General features: G+C 39.4%; 1 long non-coding RNA gene across 3 annotated transcripts in view; it reads right to left on the bottom strand.

Annotated features, from left to right (window-relative positions):
• The window catches only part of LOC308191952, a 95,425-nt gene that overhangs the window by 39,154 nt on the left and 34,885 nt on the right, over positions 1-21,386 (bottom strand). The window contains exon 2 of one of the 3 annotated variants that reach the window (XR_013948408.1): positions 11,611-11,698. The exons of the other annotated variants lie outside the window; for them this stretch is intronic. This is a non-coding gene — a long non-coding RNA (uncharacterized lncRNA). The remainder of the gene's footprint in view (positions 1-11,610; positions 11,699-21,386) is intronic. 3 annotated transcript variants of the gene reach the window in all.

The raw sequence follows: 21,386 nt of genomic DNA, 5'->3' as shown, positions 1-21,386 counted from the left end.
CATTATTTCATTGGGCTGGCAGGTTATTATATTCTTTTCTAAAGGGACATTTAAAGGAATTGATTTTGAATCTTTGACATTGCAATCAATACATGTAAGAGAAAATATTAACTCGCAACTGCCAGTTTCTTCTGTGATCATGTGGATTTTTATTTATTTTTTTTCTAGTACCAGATAAGGTCAGGAACTATCTAAATGAAATGTGCTGGGTAAATACATTTTACCTAAACCAAAGCTCTACCAAAGCAAGCAAGGATGAAAAGATCAGGGATCCCAAGTCCATCCAGTTCTGCAGTGTCCCAGATAAGGGAGCCCTCCTGCTTCCTCTGCACTTCTCCCTGAGCACATACCCAGTCCACTGGACTAAAACAGGATTTGTCCTGGTCATGCAAAAGAATACAAGGCTAAACTTCCTCCTTCTGGTTGTAAACAAAACTGGGCAAGTTTTGATTCTGCCTATCTGTTCAAAGTAATTTTACTCCCCTTCTTCCTTGAATTGTATCGTTCCTCAAAAATATTGTTTCCCAACAATAACACATAGCTTTCCAGTTTCACAAATGGGAATGTGAGATTGGGACATTTGCATGAAGACTGGCCAAAATTAGGGAAGATTTTCCTATTGCCAAGGCTCATACAGGTCATTATGTGTCACTAATTAGTCAAATAACAGATGTAACTCTTGCAGCATGAAGAGCTGTTGTTGTTCTCCCTTGCTTTTCAATTACTGCCCCATGAACATCACACTTAAGCAGGGACAAAGAGGGTGAAATACAAGGATTATTATGTGCATATTTGAAAATATGAGGAAATATGTGAATATACATTTATTGTTAGAATCCCCATCATATAAGATGTGTCATGCTCAGTTCCCAGGAACTCCAGGACAATTAGGAACACAGAAAAAGGAACACTAATGCTATGTCTGTATCAACAAATTAAGCATTGCCAGACCCAAGCACTGGAAATCATTCACTACTTCACTAGACTGTTTCCTCACCAGTTTTTCTGGAGTGGTGTCCACCACAGGCTGTCTTTTTTGTTTGTTTGTTTGCTTGTTTTTTACCTCCAATTCTGCTTTATCTTAAGAAACTGTGCTAAACATTCTGCCTCTACAGAAGTTTCCAGCTCTCTTACACTTTGCAAGCCAAATGGATAGCTTAGAACAATTTGTTGTACCTATGCTGTTAAATTTTAGTCTTAAGTTCCTTGGTGTTCACACTCCACTGCTTTCTTCTCCTTGTCTGGTTTTCCTGTGATCTATGTCCTCCTAGACATTGTTTTGTCAGGCTGAACAAACCAGCCTCAGCTGATCTGTCTCCTGCAAAAGGCTTGTCCCGGTCACCAAAGAGCCTCAAAGTAAAGCAGCAATATGTGTCAGGACCAGCCTCCCCTCCTGCCATGGAAAAAGTGCAAGTTTTGTAGACATTTGAGTCCAGAAAGTGAATGATGTTAATAATTAAAGACCATTCCCCAGCCTGAGATCTAAAGAATACCTCTAGTTAACAAAAAAGTCCTACTCTATGCACTGACAGGTCTTTAAAATTTTCTTTTGCCTTCACATACAATAGAAGATATCTTCAAATATTTTCACAAAACAGTAAGTAAAGAATGGGCAGAAATTCAACATGTCCCTTGGGTTGGACATCCTGACCATGGAGGACACTAGCTCCCTTAGCAACATAACATCTTTAAAGTTTGCCTTTTAGCTGCTACTATATTTGTCACATGTTGTTTGAACATGTTAAAAGTCACTACTACCCAAAAGTAGACTTCTCAAAAATAATTGAATGACCTGATTTCAACAAAGTCCTCAGAGTTTCTTTCCATTCTATCACCTGTAGGAAATACTGTCTATCTTTTCAAATTACAGTTTTGATTCTGACAAATACATTTTTTAACTCTTTGCCCAAATTCTCCTCAGCTGAGTGTTTGCAGGCACATTCATTTCTGTATGCAATCATTCTCACATTTGCATCATATAATGAATGCTTGAGTTCTTCTTCACAGAGAGGCAGAAGTCAAGAGTCACAAACTAAGCATCTGTTGATTAAGACTGCTCTGTTGAGAGTCCTGAACGTCTCCGCAATTCTCTAAGAGACTAACCAGAGAACAGCATTTGAGCTTCTTGTTGTAACACTAGAGAGACCTTCATATAGCTAAGAGAGCAGCTATGGAAAGAGTCAGAAGCTGGGCTACCATCACAGTTTTAATGGATAGTGTAGGCAAAAGATACAATTTGGTTAGCACTGTCCTGGAGTGCATGCTCCAAATTCCTTTTGCCAATGGAAAGGGATATTTTGCATTTGTAAAATTAGCAAGTGCATTTAAGAAGGTTATTAGCATCCTAAATGTTAATCTCATACAAGAAAATTAAGAAGTGTCAGCAAACACACTTGGGTGCTAAAAGCTGGCTGTCTATATACTGTCAAATTGTTAGAGTGGTCCCTGGCCAAAAGCAGTTCCCCCAAACAACTCCTGGATATGGTTCAGAAGTTAACATAAGCCAGGAACTATTCCTAATAATCACGTTGGATGCAATCACCGTTTTGGAGGCTAAGACTGTTGAATAGCTTAGATGCAGGCCATTCAGAGCCAGTTGGCTTTAGGTACCCAAGACTGTTCTCTGGACATTTAATTAGCTGGTGAAGAAACAGCCAAGCCTACCAAAGTGGACTCTTTAAAATCTGTGTCTCTGGTTATTATACAAATCCTACATATGAATGCTTCAAATTTCTTGCTAGGTACATAAATCAATTTACAGGGGCTAAGGAGGAAGTTTGACACATGGAGATATGAAGGAAATAGTCTACAATCACTGCCTAGAGCAAATGGACTTGGCTCTAGACCTCTCACAGCCCAGGTTAGTTAAATACACATGATTGGATTTTTCCCTGCCCAGTTTTCCTGCTTCACTGGATTAACCTTTTCTTGCCTGGCCATGGGTTTCTTGTTTATGTTACAGTACTTGGGATTTTTATGGGTTTATGTTATTTAGGAACTTAGCAGAAAACAACATTTTGCATATCTGTTTGCTCAGAGCATTTTCACATGTATCCAGTGAAGCAAGTCAGATGAGAAGTGAGGCTCTTTTCCCAATTTTCAGCTCTTTACATCTTTGAACACACTAGAAGAAATACTAAGTTTGTGCATATTCATCCATCCCTAATAGTTATCCATAATGCATGGAGGGGGCACTCAGGGAGACTGTCTTACAATTTATTTATTTTTTTGATTCTAGTAGAGAATTTAAAAGTGTTTCACACCCATAGACAACCAGAAGGTGAAAAGGGAAAGGTACAAATCAAGCTGTTGTTACCAGCAGAGATATGTACAACCTGAGGTTTTTCTTCCCTATACCCCACCCTGTTTTCAGCAATCATAATATATTCAATGCCTATTTAAAATAAAATAATTAAACAGACTGTTGTTTTGCCAACTTTTCTTTACTTTTTTTGTTCTCAGTTGTACTATTTACACTGCACACTTATTGGTATGAGATTAATCCATTAATTGCAATCCAGCTGCCCGCTGGTTACCACCAAGGATCATTTGCTCATGAAGGATATGTGCCTCTGCTCATTTGCAGGCATATAAATGCATGACATTCTGCTCCGTTCCCAAAGGGAAAAGCAGTTCAGAATCTTCCATTAGAATTGCCACTCTCCCGCCTCCCGTTACTGTTAATTTAGCTGGAAGAGCTGTGGCTGTTGAGATTTAAAGGCTTGAAGAAATCCAGCCATTCTGTTGTTAGTGGAGCTAATAAGCCAAACAAGTCCATGTGCTAACTCAGATGGCTAAATCTTACAGCCCATCCCTGGTGGAAACCAGTGGGAAAGAAGCCAAGGGAGACTGGGAAAGTTTGATTATTTATGAATACACAACTTGTAGCTAGCCTGCTCACGTGTGACCAAGAAATAAGCACTGATTAAGCTCTGGTCCTACTGAGAAAGTAAAGCATTGGCCAGAGATGTTGAGATGGGTTGAGACTGAGCAGGCTGGAAAAACTCTCTGTACACTTTCTTATTGTTTTCTACGCTCCTATAGCACGATCGATAAAGATGTCCAGAGAAGTATCAGAACAGGGAGTCCTGTTCAATAATGAAGCAAACACTTCATGGAATCACATCAGAAGGAGATTCAGGGGGGATAAAGGATTAATCGGAATAGGTCTTGCAATATTTAAATATGCAGTTTCATCATTGTTAGAATAAAAACTTACAGTTTTATTTCATAGAAATGATTTTTCATTTTGTAGTTTTGAAATGTATTATACTCTAACAGAAATAGAAAGTGACCTATTTTGACTGAACTGAAACTCTTTTTATACCCTAGAACACCACTGAAATGTTAAAAGGGAGGACAAATTTCAAAAATCATCTAAATCCCCCATGATTTGTTCCATTCATCCCATGAATGCATCCCTTATATAGAGAAATGGTGACATCATCATCTATAAGCCAGGAGAGCTGGAACGTGTTTCCTAAGGAAATAATTAGAAGTAGTTGGAAGAAATATAGCAAAGGAGATGCCAGGTGATGGTCAGTAAATCTTTACGTCTCCATGGAACAGGTCCACAGCAGAAGACAGGAGATAATTTGAATCAGTAAGGGATGCATCTCATCCCCTTAAACATATAGGCAGTGCTACCAGCTTTGATGTAATGAAGAAGCCCAGAAGTTCTCCTGGCTACACCGTGTAAACCACCACCCATCCAGGCCTCCAACCTGAGTCATGAACTGGAGTGCAGAAGACATGACAAGCTGCAGGTGCCATGTGTTATAGAAGGGTCTAAACATCATTTCTCCATCTTCACATCCTTTCTTTCACACACGCTGTACGCTAGCGGACATTCTGCCTGGAAATGTTTTTTTATGACTGTTCTAAACTTATTCTGGGAGAGGAGAGAAAATTAAACTTCTGGGTGGTTTTGGCCAACTGTAGTGATCATAAAACCCAGGCAATTTGGCAGCTTGAGACCTGCTCATCACCACACTGGATTTTATGGCACAAACCAGTGTGCACAACGTGGCACAGAACAGTTGTGCCACAAACCTGCTTTCCTCTGAAACCCAACCCACAGTATGGTCACCACCTCAACACTTTGAGTGACAAACTGATAGCACCATAGTTAAACACAAGTTTCTCCCATTCAGTGCAGGGAAGCTGTGATTTTACCCTAAACCGACAATAGAAAACACATTACCTTTCCTGCCCTTGCCAATCTGTAGCATTTTCATCTTCCAAAGAGTCAGACAAGATCCATTTAATGTACTGCTCTGAGACAGACTGTTTTACTGATTTTCCTTCCTGGCATTCGTGAACAGCTTCTGCAAGGAGCTCTCTAATGCTCTTTTCAAGGCAGAGCTTGCTAGAACAGAACCCTTTGGCCTTGGCACTAACACAGGAGATTGATAGTCTGTTCCCTTGCCTACCCAATGTATTTTGCAACCCACAGCCATCTGGGCAGAGAAAGCACTTCCTTGGAAGTGAATGCATTTCCCACTGTGAGTAAGTTCTAAGAAGAGGATGGATGCTAAATGCTAAATAAAAATAAATAAATAAATAAATAAATATGCATCAGCACTTTCTCCACCTGAAAAGGTGAATAGTGCACTCTTCAGCAAAGCATTCCCCCTCCATCCTTTTGCAGTCATCAGGCTGTTTCTTCAGGTCTGTTTAGCACACACAGCACATCCTTCTTCAGCCCTCTTCCTACAAAGCCACATATGTTCTCTGAAGGGAGAAATTAGGAGCATGGTACATCATGATTGGAAAAGCAGAGCTGAGCAATTTACTGCTAAGATGTGCTCCTTCCGCAGCTATTCCACAACATCTGAAGGTACTTTTTCATATGATAACTACATGCATGTCAAGAGAGATATAAATAACAGTCGGAATGAATTAGATTTTTAGTTAACATAATCTCTTCTACTGAAAATGTTTCAGCTCCATAAGACCATGGTCTCAGGTCAGCTCCCTCTGCTTGTTGCAATTCTACATCAACATTTCAAGAGCGTTAGTGGTGACTTATTTGTTTAGTGATTCATGCCTGAGACATTTTGAAATCTCTCAGAAGTATCATTGAAATGAAATTTAATAAGAAATGGAACAACTGAATTAGTTAGGAATTTTCTCATGACTACTTTTTTAATAAGAAAACACTGATTTATTTATAAAAGAAATTTACTGGTGAAAGTGTCCCCAGAGAACAAGTATTTTTTTGGTATCAGCAGTGGATTTTTTATGGCAGTAATAGAAGATTCTAGAACAGTCTGATTCACAAGGCACTCACTTTGGATATGAGAAAAAGAGCTACAGCAAGCTGATATATACCAGAGCTGAAAACTGGACCCCATTTGCCCCCACCCCAACATGGCCAAAAGCTAGTTTTCACTCTCAGATACACAAATACCCCACCCCTCATTTTTCAGAGGATATTGCGAAGCTTCCTAACATCTTCCCAGTACAGAAACACTTTTATATTCTCTTCTCTATTAAGAGCACCTATTAACTATTAAACTGTCTATCGAAGTGAACGCTCTCCCACTGCTGAGCTGGGCACGAAGGCTTTTTTCCATGCTTTTCCAATACTATAGTTGCAGAACAAGCACAAGACCAAGTTTTTCATTTAAGAAAGACCCGCTAATCTCCCACCTAAGCTCAAGAATATTTTCATGTAAGGAAATGTGTCTCAGCTCCTGAATTCTCCCTGCAGATAGGACAGAGGGATGATTACAAAAGAAGACGTGAAACCAAATTAAAGGCCTAACGTTCATGCCTGCAGCATGTTTTCTACCCAAGACCAGCTCATGTGTCTACACAACATAAGTCCCTTCCTTTTCCACTCTGCTGACTTCTTTCACCTTGAGCACTTCCCAGATGAGTTTTCCATTTAAATGGTGGTTTACCCAGAATTGTTTTCATTAATAGGAAAGGTCTCCTGAGTGACTATTTCCTCTGTTAGAACAAGTTAGATGTAATAATGACTACAGTTGGGTAGTATATGACTGCAGTGAGAAAATAAATAAATGAATTATTAAAGATATAAACTTTATTTGGGTTAAGTCTTAGAAGGTGGCTTTGGAAGCAATAATAACAATTATAATTAATGAATGTGCTGCCAAGTATTGACCAAATGATACTTACAAGTTTGTTCTTCATTTCCCCAATGCCTGACTACTCAATTTGTTTTCTTATTAAAATCCAAGGGCTTTGTGAAAATGCCTTTGAAAACAATCTCTAGGATATAACTGCTCCTAGCAAAAAAGAGCAAAAACCAAATTTTATGCTCCATTTCCCTGTTAATACCTTTTGTTTTAAAAGGTTTGTATGGTATTTTAAAATCAATGGCAAGAGAAAAAGAGTAATACTATTTTTGTCTGTCAAATAGATTACATATTTGAAGAGAACTGTATAGACAGTGAAACAGCTCTGGGATGTGCAAAAGGTCTGAGCTGGGGAATCCTAAAATTACTGGAGTACAGTTATTCAGAGAATAAGTAGAACCAGGGACAATCAAGAGAACAGAGGCAATGACACGATAGTTAATTGTAATCACTGGGTAACAAAGGATCAGAATGTGTTATCCAAAGGGTAAGCCTAAATAATAATAAAATAGAGAGAGAGAAAATTAAAACAGAATTCACTGACTGAATTTAAATCATAATTTTCCTGGTGTGATTTTCCTTCTTGTATTTTCCTTTTCTCAGCACTGATAGCATTTTATGCTGCTGTATGCTATCAAGAATAGATAAATCACTCAGGTCTTGCAAAGCAGGCTGTTGGGGTGGGTCCATCCTTCCCACTCCTTCTACAAATATTCCTGGAAGGGACATTCAGCATTCTTCATCAATGTTCACATCACATGTTTTGACATGCTTGGGTGAGCCATCAGTAACAAAGAGTGAAACCTTTGAGCTTGAGATTAACACATATAAATCACTATTGTTTAAGCCAAAAAAAAAGAAAAAAAGAAAAAAAAAACAAGCTTGGTAGAGAAAACTGTAGAGGGAGACAGAAACTTACCTTTGATACAAATTCAGCACAGACAATTATGAGAAATGGGACATGAGGAAATCTTTTTTCTTCCATGCACAGCAAACCAACGTTAAAAAAAAAATTAAAAATAAAAAAGGAAATATGGTCACTGATGCAATTAAATATACCAGTAACGTTTTCTTATCTGCTGGCAGGTCAAGGCACAAAGTTTGTCCCTGTAGATGAGGTCTCTTGAGCAAAGGGAAATTTCAAAAAATTGAAAATGTTTTTTCTTCCTTTGCAACAGAGTACACACCCCTATTTTCTTTATCACAGAGATATTTTCAACTGATAAGTCCTCTACTGTTGCCAGCAGCTACATTACCAGCAATGCCATTTGCCACGACACTCTGAAGTTTCCGGAGTCGTCAAGTGGAACTTTGCACTTTGATTCTTAAACTCAGTTTAAAAGGAAAGGATCAATGCAACTTTACTCTTTTTGTCTTTGATTTGCTAACAATCTCCTGAAAGTTTGCAATTCGCATTGTGTGGCAAGGATCCTTTGAGTTAGCTGTCTATAGCCCAGTTTGCCTGTGATTACGAAACAAGCAGATTTTAATCTATTATATGCCAGATTGTCAGACAATGTTTGTTTCCCATTTTTACCTCTGTGTCAGCTATGTTGGAGCACAACATTTCCCCTGCTAATTAGGATATAGACAGCAGTGCTTGACATGTGGGCTTTGCTTCCATGGGCAGCTGCCAGATGGACTGGAGCAGAGAATGTCTAAGCATGTGACTGCAAAAGCAAGCAAAGCAAATACACAGCCTTTTTTTAAAATGGAAATATTCTCTACAGGGAAGTATTACCATCTCACAATATGTATGTTTCTATTTGGCCTTTTCAAGATGGACAAGCTGTGGCAGAGGAACATCAGAGTCCTTATGCATGATGTCTGGTAAGACAGGAGGAGCTGAGCCCACAATGTGTACAACTCCTTGGTTCAAGCCCTTGCTTTATATTGCTGCCACTGTTATGTGAGTTGTTAATGAGAACTGTGAGTAATGATGTAAGTTCTTGGGAAAATAAGAGGTTCCTTCTGACAATAATTTGCTGAAGTGGTAAAACCTGAAGAACATCATGACTAACAGCTGTGGAATGAAGAAAACGCATCCCAAGAAATGTAATGCAACAAGTGTTTATCTATCTCATGCAGTAGGGCAGACAGCCCAAGTTAGCTCTGAGTCTGAGCGCTGTATAAAAAACAGTACTCTCCCAAAGTCCTAGTCTTCCCTCCAGAAGAGTCATCATTGCCTGCATATACCAATCCCAAAATGTGATGCTCACTCTTCTGTTTTGTCTGCCATAACCCCTGAACTAGTGTTCAAGAGACTCATCCCTTCCTCACATGGGTACGTCCATCTACATCAAGTGTAGGCAGGAGTACACTTTCTTCCTCCTCAGATATATTTGAAATAAGTCCTTCATAAAGATCATACACTGACTTATGGATGAAATGGAAGGCAGATTTCTTTGAGTTAGCATTCCTGCCCCACTGAAGTACATGACCAATTTTCTTGTTCAGCTTTCCAACAAGTACTAAATAAATAAGCTAACAGCTAACTCAAAAAACAATGAAGAATCAGTTCTCTTTTTTTTTTCTACTATATGTTTTTTCTTTGTCCTTTAACACACAACTACAAAGTGAATGATGATAGATGATTTTTCAATTTGAATCATGATCACTGTTAGATGTTAAAGGACAAAGGAAATAAATCATTCTGAAAAGACATAAGGAGGTGATGGTGTTTTCATCCTTCAAAGATCTTTCCAAATTGTTGGCAAATAGAAGTTTTCCTGGATGATGGTAATTTTGTGGTCTTTATCTCTTCTTGAAGGGGAAATGAACTTGATGGCTTTGATTTTTTTTTTTTTATCAATAACCTCGTGATTTTTCAAGGGAAAAAGTCAAAAACCTTGCACAACATTAAAAAGAAAGCTATGAATAAAAAATATATGGTGCAGGTGGAAGGAAGGGAAATTGTGTGTTCTTTGGAATTTCTCTGATACCATTCCCTTGATTTCCCTTTTAGAAAAAAAGTCTGATTGAACCAGGTTTTCATGGCAAACCAGGCTCAAATCAAATTCAATTCTGGTCAAAATAGATTCTGACGTTCTTGTCATGAGGTACCTGCCAACAAACCAGGCAGATCTTTGTCTTCTCCATTTGTGACCACCTCTTGGAAAGATGTAGGCTAAAGCTGCAGGTGTTGGAGGCAGTAGGGTTCTGCAGTGTAGGGATACATACTAGAGCATCTTCTTTGGCCCTCTGAATCCAAGTCACTGAAGCATTGATATTGAGTCCTCCTACCAGTAAATCATGGTACGGAAACAGGTTTCAAATGAAGACAAATATTCATTTTTATAGATTAATATGTTGCTGACTTACTGAGTGTTAACGTTAGCAGTTAATGTCAGTCATAACTCTTAGGTGCATATTTGATGTCCAGCAATACAAAGCATTTAATCTGAGTTTTGTTAAAGAAGCTGAAAATAGGAACAATTTACACTTTAACAGAGACTGTCTTTAGCCTCTTGAAGTAGCTTTAGAACATGGATCAGCACAAATACTCCAGTTTTACAGCTGAATAAGCCAAAAGTGTGGGTGACTCCAAATATTTATACTCTCACTGTCTCGAGGATCATTAACATGCAAAGTCAAGTGTGGAATCACAGAGGAAAAAAGCAGTCCTGTATCCTACACAGTGATCCACACAGCTTTACTATAGCATTAATATAAGACTCCTTGTCATCCTCTTTAGCACAGGTAGTGGATCCCCTGTGATGACAGTGGAGTCCCTTTAAACTTGACAGCCAGGAAACACAGCTTCATGTATCTTGGTTATTTCGCTTAGACGGGAGACCCAGGCCTGCCAGCACATGTAAAGTCCAACATGTCCACCAGGAATGTGAAGGCTGTTAGGTCTATGTAGGGATATTTTTGCCCTGACTGTAGGGCAGACTGTGGTTTGCAATTTGGATTCTGGAACTAACACAAAAACCTGGTAGTAACTATCAATGAGAAATTAGCACATAAAGAAGATCTTGCATAATGTCTGAAAACAATTATGTTTCCAGAAATCTTGGAATGAGCTTGCTTGCTTTCCCTTTGGATTCATGAACATTTATTGATACCTTACAAGAATAAAAATAAAAAAATAAAGTAATAATAATAATAAAAAGCCCTGTTTTTATAGCCAAAGGAATCACAGCATAAATCACAAACCAGAGAGTGAATGAAACCTGTGCAAAGAGTTTTGGTCATTAACTTTTACTGACAAATCCATTTGATAAAATTATCGTTTGTTGCAGAAAATGTGCAGACACCTAGTTTACCACCACAGTTCATTTACTCGTCACCACATGTACATTCTCAAGCTCAAATATAAACCAAATTCCTCCTTTGTGCCACAGAAATACCTTGTACTAGTGGAAAGCAAGGCATGCTGCTGTAACTAGAGAACTGTTATGCTGGTAAATGACCATAAATGTACTCTCCTATATGTAACATCAAAGCCATCCTTAGATATATAAAATATAACCAGCAAACAGAGGTTTCCTTCTGAACTTACACGCAAGCTTGTGCCATCCAGGTTGTTTTCTGTCTTACAACCACCATCAGCATCTCAGCACAGATCCTCTTTTAACATTCCTGAGGATCTGGAATTAAAGGCTATTTGTGAGAAAATGTAATTGGACTGCAGGTCTACTATTTAAATTTATTTATTTGTCATGTTTCCTGAGACAATACTAATACACTTTGGTAGAGATCATATGTTTATCACAAGCATTCTGTTTAAGCAATATTGCCAATAGCAAGTTCAATGCAGTACTCCCCTACCTCTTATAGAATAGGCAGCTGTTGTAAAAAGAATTTCCCCTCCCCGCATTTCCTTTTCCTTCCAGCATACTGCATGTATGCATCAATGCATCAATGCATCACCTCTCCATGTCATTAAACATCTGCACTCAGAAGACATTTTTCTTCCTGCCTTTTCTCATTATTTTTTTTCTTCCTCTCTTCCACTGTTTTTCTCTGGTGTACTATTTTTTATGTCTTTGGAGCATCAGGGGATGGATGGGGAGAGAGTGTTTTCCATAGTATAGGTGATACAGTGCACAAATTCCTATTGTTCTCATATGAATAGAAGACTACAGGAGCTCTGGCTTCATTTGTCAGCAATCTATGTGTGAATCATGTTTTAGATGGACATAGAAAAGATCTGGGACCAACACAATTAGAGGAAGATGGAGCTAGCTACAGGTTAATGACTCAAGTCAAGGATGAAAAATACACAAGTCCACAGTGCTTAAGCTAACCCATTAATAACAGGCAGGTAAAAGGGCAGCATATGATAATGCTCAGGAGTGACTGCATTTTTTGAACATGAACTTTATCTTTTGATGAGTTCTATTTAAGTTTTTCAAGGAAAAAAAGAAAAGTTCTTCAAGTATGTTTAGGCAAGACTTCTTCCTTTCTGAACGCTATAATATACAATAAAGTCCAAACAAACCTTTAAACAAGAATGTTGAAAGTAGATGTTGAACAAAAAAGAGCAGGTACATCATAAGCATCAGTAAGCAACCCATTTAAGCAATATTGGGTAAAATTGAGTAGTATAAATGAGAACCTTTCCACAGACATCAAAGAAGTGACAACTTTAACCAACCAGAATTAGGGTCTAAAAAGGCTATTTTAGGAAGAGAGAGGTACAAAAATATTTCTAGTCTAGTTTTGGAAAGATAGTGCTGTCCATTTCTCTAAGGTGAAAAGGGATACAAGTAAATAGAGAGCCATAACAAAAGTAGCAAAGGCTCACTCCTTGGTCCTTACCCCCCACAGGCTGCAGTACAGGTAGTCGTAAGAGCAACTAAATCAGGAATTTAGCTGCACAATGACCATTCCATCTGAGGATAAAATCATCCCTGGTGGCATGATTTGAGTTTAAGGCTGTTGGGGTTTTTTTTGGAAGGAATAATGGAATTGTAAATGGCAATTTGCCACTGGCAACATTAAAACATTAGTAGATTAATAATGTCCTAGGCTTGACCATCTAACTAACATTAGTGAGATCACTTTAGTTACTTCCTGTACAGAACCCCATTCCTTGTTTTTGAGTAGAACCTGTTTTCTGTGTGGCCAGTCTAAGGTACCCTAGAGGCCTGACCCCAAAGGAAAATCTTCTACCTCTTTATCCCATTTTGATCATCTTTCTCTGAACTATTTTGACTTCTATGCTATCCTTTCATGATGTAGTATAAAAAGCTAGTAATCAAAGTTGAGATGCAGCACTGATTTATATGTGGCAATGAAAACAGCCCCAAGTATCCCCTACATCTTTATTACTATTCACTTCTTTATGTCACTGCATATTACCGGCCCTCAGCAGCCATATTATGCAATCTCCTGATGTCATGTTCATAACCATTCAGTGAAGATGTCCCCAGTCTTCTGAAGATCATTGTTATCACTTTCCCAGAGCATTGTGAACTGATTTTAATCCTGCCACACCAGCCAAGTCTAGACCTGTGGTATTTCATAGTCAAGAGTCGTCATCACCGCAGTTGAGGTGTCCCTTATTGATTCATGGGTATAAGACACTTTAGATATTAAAACACATTGCAGACACGAGTAGCATGCTTTAGAGACTGTCTTACACAGATTAATAGAAAGTGTTAAAGGTGGTTTCAGATATCTTTGTCACTGACTGCAGGTGTCCCCTGGGTGCAGGATTGCCAGCTCTGCCACGAGGAGTGGCCAGCTCTGTGCTGTGACACACATTGAGGCTGCGGATCTGCTTCGTCAATGGCTGCATTTTAAAATAGATTGGGCAATGGTGCTGTGAGATTAGGTGAAGGGACAGGCTGTGCCTCAGAGTGATGTTGATGGTGTTCAGTAATATTGGAAATGATTTCCTCACAAGTGTTAGCTCCCACACTCCTGGCGGAATCACTCATGTTGTCAAGGTGAAGAAAATGTTCCTGACAAGCCCATCACCGGACACATTCAGGTGTTTCTCCTCTGGGAGGAGCAAGGGCAGAATGATTTACTGTTCTCTGCCTATCTCCTTAACCGCCTGAGGCAGGGCACACAGACATGTCATGAGAGGTGGGAAAGGTTATTTATGTGTTTACCACTTCCCTTGGTGTCCTAAAGTGTCCCCTGCTCCTGGCGAGTCATCTGCTTCCTCTTAGCCTCCTTCTTCAGACAGGCTATGACTCCAAAACCATCACAAATAATGCTATCACTTGGTGCCATGTGCACAGCTGAACTGGAAGGATTTTAGAAATGATTAAACTTACTGCTTGAATATCCTCAGCAGGGCTGCCTCTCCTATCAGTCAGATGTCATGCATGGCTCTTTAGAGGCTTGGGTAGACAGAGCAGAGGTTGTCCTCCTTTTATCCTTGCTGTTTTGCAAAAACTTTCACATCTTTGTCCTCTCTTGCTCTCCTTTTCCTCTCCCCTCATTTCTCATGAGCATCTAAAGAGCGGCATAGACACAAACAGGCCCTCTCCCAGGCTTCCTCTCATTTGTCAGTGCTTTCCTAGGTATAAGAGCAGAAACCCCCCCAAAATTTTTTTAAAGCAGCTACTTAAATAACCCCATTGAAAACCTGTCTGAAAGGAAGACACTTAAAAAATGAGATAAGTGGTATATTCAGACTGTGATAGGACTATTTTGAGCCTTCCCTCCTTTGATTTCTTTTTTTTTTTTTTTTTGAGCTCAAGTTCAAAGACGACAGCGCAGTAGCTCCTCTGAGATGAAGTGAAGTATGTGGATGACTTTGATAAATGAAACTATTATTTTCTATGATTAGCCTATAAGGAAAAAGAAAGAAAAATAGGCCAAAATTCTTCCACAGCAAAAAAATATAATAATCAAAACAGACCAAACTCTGAACAGATAGTCTCTCTGACTGCCATTCAGTGGGGATTGAACAGCAAAACCAGAAATATCCAGCAAAGAGAGTTTACGACTGGTTGTATTTGGTCAGTAACAGTAGTCAAAACACACAAAAAATGTGAGAGTTTGTTTAGAGCAAGGAAACCTGATTTTACTGCAGATTACTATAACTTTCCCAAATTGATTACTCTAATGCAAGTCTGAAAAACAAAACAAAACAAAGCAAACAAGCAAACAAAAAATAGCAAGAAAGTACTGCATTGCTGCATTGCTGTGAGTACCTGCATTGCACCAATCAACCCCCCTGAATCAGGAACTTCCCTGAAGTAAGAGACTAGTGTCACATTCCTTCAATAAAAACAAAAGTAATTGTGCTTGCAAAAAAAAAAAAGTATATATATATACATATATATATATATAATATCATTGTGCCTGTGATTATTGGTGTTTCTGGATCTTGTAGTAACTAACCTCCCAACTACCAGGGAATGCACTGACTCAAGAACTGTGATGCCACTTATAACCCCACAAAATGAAAAGAGTCATTCACCTGGCAAAGCATGGCATTCCCTACAGGGCATTGCTTGTTTAGGATTATTGTCTAAGAGAAAAGATGAAGATCACTGCCTTTGAGTCACTTGTTATTCAAACTGTGCTACCTACCTTGACAATCTTTTTGAAACTCTTTCTCTATTTCACATCCATTTTAAAACTCCAGCTCCCAAAATGGTGATGGTCTGGAAATATCAAACAACTTCTGTTTTTCATGTTCTTTATTTCCCTGGAAGAAGATATTCCGTATGAAACAAATATTTTATATTCCTAAATATAAAAGGACCCACAAGGCTCAGGATCCTTAAAGAACCTTTTTCTTCTATAAAAACTTCATAATTTCAGACTCTATTTCATGATTTTGGGATGGTTTCCTTTGTGATTTTGGTTATCAGTACTGGAAACAAATGGAAGTTTTAATTCTCAGTCTCAATATAGGCCAAAATAAACCTTCTGAGAAAGGAAAACAAGTTGTTTGACTTGTTCAGACTAAGAAAAACAAAGTCATCAGCTTCACTGTTAATTTCTTAGCAGAAACATCCATCTGTGAGCAAAACAAGAAATACTCAGGGGAGAAAAGAGCCACATGGGTCTTTCTCATTTGGATCCCCCGCCATGCTATCTTCGCTACTGTGCTGGGCTGCTAACACTTAACTCGATAAATAATGGTCCAAATTCATCCCAGGTGTAATTTGGTGGAGTTACTACAGAAATGAATTTTTCTCTTCAGATGTGATTACCTTCATTTATTATAAACTTCTTTGATAACTTGTTATAAATCTCAACTATTTCTCACTTCTGTGCCAGCCATACTGGCAACACTCTCCATGTGAGTACAGCAGAGGTAGCTAGCTAACAATCTGGCTGACAAAAAGAGGCATTTAGGCACAGATGCACTTTGCAGCTATCCGAGGCAAGACAAAGACTGCATTCAGAAAAGAGGTGATTCTAGAACAATTGTAAGGAATTTCATAGTGTAATATATATGTTAAGTGTGCAGTTTTTTGGAGGCCTCCGGAGGTCTCTGGATATGCCAGCCTGTTTGCTTTTTCACATAAATAAGCAAACAGAGGGTCTGCAGTGAAAAATATCAGTTCTGACTCAGACTATGATCTTGATGTATGTGATGTATGCAATCCTCATCTCACCCTGCAAATGTGGAAAAGCTCTCACATAGCAGCTGCCACCACGAAATATTTAATCCTTTCCCATGCTGCTATCCCCTCCACCACAGCCTGTCCAGGGAGAACAGCTGTTTCTATGCCTGGAAAAAGACAAGGAATCCTTTGGCCTCCCAAAGGTTGACTGTTTTTCCCATTGCTTACCTTCACCTACAGTCCCCAAAGTCATTTAAAGGTTTAGTAGAGAACACTATTTGGTGACTAAGAAATTACACAGGTTATTCCAGGAAACAAAACAGTTCAAAGAGCTACAGAAGTTATTATTTGACCTAAAGTAATTATCATTAGAGACAATGGATGAAATGTAAAGAAATGTCAAGTTGTGTTGTGAGACTTTTTTTCGTAGATAACCTGTTAGAAGGTTAATCTGTCCAATTACTTGTAAACAAATTACCTCTAACTTGAAGAGTCTGGAAAGGTTGAAACTGCACACCAAAAGGCACGAGTCCCAACTTCACTGTGAAATACATGCCCTGCTCTTCACATCCTTCCCCTGGTGTTAAGTGAAGGCAGATATACTGCTGTTGTGATTAGTTCACGTAGGTTCCCACTGCTAGGACTCTGGAATTCCATGCTTTCCCAACAACACCCTTCACAACAAGGTCCTATCCATTTTAAAAGACCCAAGCACTACGCAAGTACAGGAGAGCATTCATGTTCCCCTCCTTGACAAATGGCCTGGACAACAACCAACCCTTTTTAGTATAAAAATGTGAGAGCACATGGTGTGTATGTTAAAAATACACAGCACTGTCTGGAGAGTGTTTGCCCAAAACTCATCACGGTGAAGATGAAGATGACCAGCAGTGTAACCAAACAGTAAGCAGGGAATTGCTGAGAGACTCTGGCAATATGAAAGGAGTCACCTTGAAAAGAAATGTAGAAGAATCCTGGAACTGTGTAATGGAGAAAGAAAAACCTCAGAGTGAGAAGATCAGAACGTGGTTTGGTGCTGCCAGAAGTCACCCTGCAGCATCACAACCCTGCCCAGGCTGGGCTGAGCATTGTCCCCTGGGACAATACAGGAACACGGCACCCAGTCAGTGAGGGAGAGCTGGGGTCAATGAGTGGGGACCCCAGGGTGCTCTGTGTGCCCCTGCACAATATTTATTGCCCAAGTGTATGATACAAGCACATGTACATCTGGAGCACCCTCATTTACGATGGGATGGGGGTGCAAGCAGGGGACCTGCACCCCTAGTATTGCCCCAACTCTATTATTGAGGTTTATCTGTTCTATTAATTGATATCAAACCTAAATGTACTGTTCAGCGATTTCCAGTTAATTACATGTCATTATCAATTTATTGCTTTGAACATGATTTGGGTTTAAAACACGTGAACCTACTCCTCGTGAAAACCAGCAGTGTTGCTTTTTCATGACACCAGTAAAATATCTCATCATATTTAATAGTGGCTGAGACCCTTATTTCCACTGACCCTTTGTTAGATCTCATAGGGTACATAAATTGCCGTTTAATAGCACTGCAGTGTAGTAGCTGCATCCCTACCCCTCCACTACTAAAAAATGGTACTGCAACAATTCTTTTTAAAAACTTGTAGCCCATTTAATAGTGTGCCTCAAGCACAATGTACGGTTACCTATGAGTTGGATCTGAAGAAAATACAGGTATATACAATGTAAGGCAAGCCATTGCATTACGCCCATTATGTTTTCTTCTTTTTTAACAGTAATATCTTTGATCAAATTAAATCCAATCCCAGACTTAACTACTGCAAGCAGAAGCTTGCCAGCTTCCTTTTCACACCCTTTAAGCACAGCAATTTTGCACATAGATATAGAGAAAACAAATCCCTTGAGCCTTGTTTATTTTGCCTGGTAATTGATGAGAAACCTTGGGGTACAGATATGCATCACCTTGATAGAGGCTGCACACAAACATTTATTGTGTTCTTTTGTATACAATGGGTTTCCTTCTTAAAAGGCTCAAAAGCTGTGCTTTTGTTTTCCTCTTACAAGCAGGCTAACATGATGCACAGTGGAAATCGTTTTATTTTTACTGCAGAAGGGGTAAAGATCTGGTTAGTGATCTGACTTCACATCTAACCACTCCTGCCTGGGCACAACAGAAGGAAGACATGTATGTGCCTTGATACCTTATTTCATTGCACTACACTGAAAAAAATATATATATATTCAGCCTATGTTTTTCTGATTATTACTTTTTATGATGTTTTATGTGGTATTTCATAGCAGCCAGTTATGCCCAAAGCTCTAACTCACCGGGGAGGATGACTTCCCAAAAAGGGAAGAACACAGGGCTACAAAGATGGTGAAGAGCCTAGAGGGGAAGGCGTGTGAGGAGCGGCTGAGGCCCCTTGGTTTGTTCAGCCCTGAGCAGAGCAGGCCGAGGGGAGGCCTCATGGCGGCCTGCAGCTCCCTCACGAGGGGAGCGGAGGGGCAGGCGCTGAGCTCTGCTCTCTGGGGACAGCGACAGGACCCGAGGGAACGGCATGGAGCTGGGACAGGGGAGGGTCAGGCTGGGTGCGAGGGAAAGGTTCTGCACCCAGAGGTGGTCGGGCACTGGGACAGGCTCCCCAGGGCAGTGGTCACGGCACCGAGCTGCTGGAGTTCAAGAAGCGCTGGGACAACGCTCTCAGACAAGGGTCCAGTTTTGGGTGGTCCTGTGTGGAACCAGGAGCTGGACTCCATGATCCTTGTGGGTCCCTTCCAACTCAGGATATTCTATGATTCTATCTCCTTTTTCTGTGACTTACAATTCAGGAACTTCTTATGCCAGACATCAATTTATTTGTATAGTTGTATATGGATTTTTTCTTCCATAGAAAATATGTAAATGTGTTTTTTTTGGTGGTTATTTGTTGTAATAGAGTCGTGCATATTTTATAGCCTACATCTTGAGGCTGAAAAATTGCCAAGGAATGATACTTGCCATAAAATGGATAATTATCAGCCCAGCTGAAACACATCAGAGCCTGCTCCAATCCGAAGACTCTCTGGATACAGAGTTTAATAAAGTTTGGGACATGGGACAGGTCTTTGCTCACAAAGCAAAGCTTTTTACACTCAGAGGAAGAGGTCAGCCCCTGCTCCAGCTATGAGCAACTATAGTCATGCACACCTACAGATTTTTGGGCTTTCACCTTCTGAGTTTAAGAAAAGAACTGGAAAGTTCACCATCCACAAGTGCATGCTTTGGCAGATGTTGCATCAGCAGTTACTAACTCTACAGAAAACCGGACATTTCAGGAACAAAGCAGACTCAGAAACATCATGAAGACACTAAGACACCTAATGGGAATGCAGTTATCATTCATCCTCCCTCCACTAGAGCAGATGATAGCGGAGGTGTTCTCCTGTGGAGGCATGAGAAGATGTGAGAGGGAGGAAAGCCTACCATGGAAAGATACGCTGCACAGAGAGAAGTCACAACTGCTTTTCTTCCCTTGGCAAGTGGAGACACACCATTAAACACAAGGACAAAAAGGAGTAAGAGACAGCAGTGGAACAGCAAAACTTTGCATCCCAAACCAGCTGCCTAATGCTGGATGTATTTAGGTTTATGTGTGATAAATAAGCCCAGATCTATTACCGTATAGATTGAATCCTTGTTACCCTACCATCTACCCTTCAAGGAAGGCAGGTGTCAAGAAAAAAAAAGGTTTGTCTCCTTCTACAATCAATGGGAAGAAGATGGCACCTTTCATAAGTAATTCAGAGCAGGAGATTCCTATGCATTTCAATTATATTCAATTCAAGAAAGAAACTGGCATCTTCAAATGAGATTCAACATTTTGAAAGATGCTGAATGAATCTCCTACTGACTGTGTCTGTTTTCCTTGATAATCATATAGGAATCTTGAACTTAGAAATTTCAGTTTTGTTTCCTTTGCCGACATCTAAAAAGTAAATATCTATATTTACTAGTTTGGATGTAGTTGTCCACAGCCCAAACTTAATGGAAACTCACTTTGAATTCAATGAATAATATAATCATCTTCGGACCTTTTCCTCTTGCTCTAACAAAGACAGCTGGAATAGATTAGATAAAAGTGGCAATCACTTTCCATTCTGTAGAAACAGTGCCCAAGATGACTGTTTCAGATGCAGGCATCTACGCTGCAGGCATACAAAACCAGATGGACAGAATCCCATCCCTGAATAAAGTAAAATAAATCCAATCAGTATAAGTCTGGTTTTGGTTAATCCAGTTCCTTTCAGCTTTAACCTTTGACAGTATTTAAAAGCTAAAATGCAAAGAAAGACCAAATTCAATCGGGCTACCCATGATCCTTAATGATTTTTGGCCTCTTTTTAATTAACAAATCATTCACAGGAACAATAAACTGACAATGACTTTTTTTTTTTCATGAAAATAGTACTATCCTCTGGGACCAGTGGCTTCACTGCTTAAAAAATATAATAATAATAAACGTAATAATAATTCAAAAACAAAACAAAAAAAACTAACATTTGCAAGTATGGAAACCAGCAGTACTGTGCTACAAATAATAAAGGAGATCTCTTACCCTGGAGATGCTTATTCTGTGCTGAGAACCATGAAATTTGTTCTCCTGTTTACTGAATCAGTCTCAACAGCTATAATTTTTTTAGAGATACCCATAGTACAACCATTTTCACTCTAAATTTGATGTTTTAAAGATGGCTTTTATTCCACACTGTAATGTGACATGTACGGGTCTCAGTCCATCAGTTACCAGATTG

Source organism: Anser brachyrhynchus (assembly GCF_964034855.1).
Source record: "Anser brachyrhynchus genome assembly, chromosome: 3".
Taxonomy (NCBI): domain Eukaryota; kingdom Metazoa; phylum Chordata; class Aves; order Anseriformes; family Anatidae; genus Anser; species Anser brachyrhynchus.
The sequence above is the reverse complement of the archived record's forward strand: the minus strand, read 5'-3'. Positions and strand labels throughout refer to the sequence as shown.